Here is a 3,118-nt window from a genome sequence, read left to right as displayed (position 1 = left end):
CAGGTAGAACATCAGCGTCAATGGAGACTTAACGTCTGGTGTGGGATGCTTGGTATTACAATTATTGGCCCTTACTTCATCAATGGTAGTCTAAACGGCACAGCATTTGCCAACTTCCTCAGACGAATTCTTCCTCATCTTCTGGATGAAGTGCCGCTAAGAGCCAGACTGCTTATGTAGTATCAACACGATGGGTGTCCAGCACATAATGCCTTGCATGCACATCGCGTTCTGAACCGAAGGTATCCTACCTGATGGATTGGTCGAGGAGGAACAGTTACTTGGCCTGCCAGGTCTCTGGATTTAAATCCTCTGGACTTTTTTCTTTGGCGATGCATTAAAGACTTTCTCTATCACGATATTCCAACAACTCCAGTAGACATGCAGGAATGTATCGTGCTTGCTTGTAATTCTCTTCAGCAGGCAACACTGGAAACAGTAAATAATTATTTCATTCAACGAGTGCACCAGTGTATCGGTGTCCAGGGTCACGACTTTGAGCACCTTTGAATGTTCTACTCCTGGGAAATGGTACAGGAGAGTCAAAGTCAATTTTGTATTATGTTTTTACTTGGTTTTCATTTGTTTCCTGACAACTCCAGCAAGTGGACGAGTTTGTGCTCCCGGGCTCTAAGTCAATGTTGGCTCAAAATGGTTCAAATGGCTCTGAGCACTATGGGACTCTTCGGAGGTCATTAGTCCCCTAGAACTTAGAACTAGCTAAAACCTAACTAACCTAAGGTCATCACACACATCCATGCCCGAGGCAGGATTCGAACCTGCGACCGTAGCGGTCTCGCGGTTCCAGACTGCAACGCCTAGAACCGCACGGCCTCTTCGGTCGGCGTCAATGTTGTGTTACGTAATTAATAACGTTGTCTTTCAGTGAATGGTACACTGTAATACATTTTGAATAAGTCTTTTGGAGAGGAAATGAATTACCGAATAAAAAATTCAGGATACCATTTAAAAAACTCATACCGCTGTTCATCTCTTCGTAAAAACCAAAGCTACAACGAAGGCAGTCATGCTGATTGATGTCCCCCTGACGGCTAAAGAGCATTTGCTTGAAACATTTTGTAATTTTCATCTGGACAGACAGTTATTCAGGGTGGTCAAGATAAATCGGACACCCTGTATATTATATAAATATATATAGTATATAAATTATCTAAGACCGCTACCCAGATTGTCTCGTATGTCGTTAACATATATCAGGAAGAATAAAGGGCCTATAACACTTCCTTGGGGAACGCCGGATATTACTTCTGTTTTATTCGATGACTTTCCGTCTATGACTACGAACTGTGACCTTTCTGACAGAAATCACAAATCCAGACGCACAGCTGAGGGGATACTCCATAGGAACGCAGTTTGGCTAGAAGACGCTTGTGAGGAATGGTGTCGAAAGCCTTCTGGAAATCTAAAAATATGGAATTAATTTGACATCTCCTGTCGATAGCACTCATTAACTTCATGAGTATAAAGAGCAAGTTGTGTTTCACAAGAACGATATTTTCTGAATCCGTGCTCAATAAATCGTTTTCTTCGATGTAATTCATAATTTTCGAACACAGTATATGTTCAAAACCCTACTGCAAATCGACGTTTGTGATATGGGCCTGTAATTCAGCGGATTACTCCTACTTCCGTTTTTTGGTATTGGTGTGACTTGAGCAATTTTCCAGTCCTTAGGTACGGATCTTCCTGTGAGAGAGCGGTTGTATGTAATTGCTAAATATGGAGTTACTGTATCAGCATACTTTCAAAGGAATCTGACTCGTATATATCTGGACCGGACGCCTTGACTTTATCAAGTGATTTAAGCTGCTTTGCTACACCGTGGATGTTGTTGTTGTGGTCTTCAGTCCTGAGACTGGTTAGATGCAGCTCTCCATGCTACTCTATCCTGTGCAAGCTTCTTCATCTCCCAGTACCTACTGCAACCTACGTCCTTCTGAATCTGCTTAGTGTATTGATCTCTTGGTCTCCCTCTACGATTTTTACCCTCCACGCTGCCCTCCAATGCTAAATTTGTGATCCCTTGATGCCTCAAAACATGTCCTACCAACCGATCCCTTCTTCTAGTCAAGTTGTGCCACAAACTTCTCTTCTCCCCAATCCTATTCAATACCTCCTCATTAGTTACGTGATCTACCCACCTTATCTTCAGCATTCTTCTGTAGCACCACATTTCAAAAGCTTCTATTCTCTTCTTGTCCAAACTGGTTATCGTCCATGTTTCACTTCCATACATGGCTACACTCCATACAAATACTTTCAGAAACGACTTCCTGACACTTAAATCTATACTCGATGTTAACAAATTTCTCTTCTTCAGAAACGATTTCCTTGCCATTGCCAGTCTACATTTTATATCCTCTCTACTTCGACCATCATCAGTTATTTTACTCCCCAAATAGCAAAACTCCTTTACTACTTTAAGTGTCTCATTTCCTAATCTAATCCCCTCAGCATCACCCGATTTAATATGACTACATTCCATTATCCTCGTTTTGCTTTTGTTGATGTTCATCTTATATCCTCCTTTCAAGACACTGTCCATTCCGTTCAACTGCTCTCCCAAGTCCTTTGATGTCTCTGACAGAATTACAATGTCATCGGCGAACCTCAAAGTTTTTACTTCTTCTCCATGAATTTTAATACCTACTCCGAATTTTTCTTTTGTTTCCTTTACTGCTTGCTCAATATACAGATTGAATAACATCGGGGAGAGGCTACAACCCTGTCTCACTCCTTTCCCAACCACTGCTTCTCTTTCATGCCCCTCGACTCTTATAACTGCCACCTGGTTTCTGTACAAATTGTAAATAGCCTTTCGCTCCCTGTATTTTACCCCTGCCACCTTCAGAATTTGAAAGAGAGTATTCCAGTTAACGTTGTCAAAAGCTTTCTCTAAGTCTACAAATGCTAGAAACGTAGGTTTGCCTTTCCTTAATCTTTCTTCTAAGATAAGTCGTAAGGTTAGTATTGCCTCACGTGTTCCAACATTTCTACGGAATCCAAACTGATCTTCCCCGAGGTCCGCTTCTACCAGTTTTTCCATTCGTCTGTAAAGAATTCGTGTTAGTATTTTGCAGCTGTGACTTATTAAACT

Source organism: Schistocerca nitens, chromosome 8 (assembly GCF_023898315.1).
Source record: "Schistocerca nitens isolate TAMUIC-IGC-003100 chromosome 8, iqSchNite1.1, whole genome shotgun sequence".
NCBI lineage: Eukaryota > Metazoa > Arthropoda > Insecta > Orthoptera > Acrididae > Schistocerca > Schistocerca nitens.
This window is presented reverse-complemented; position numbering follows the sequence as displayed.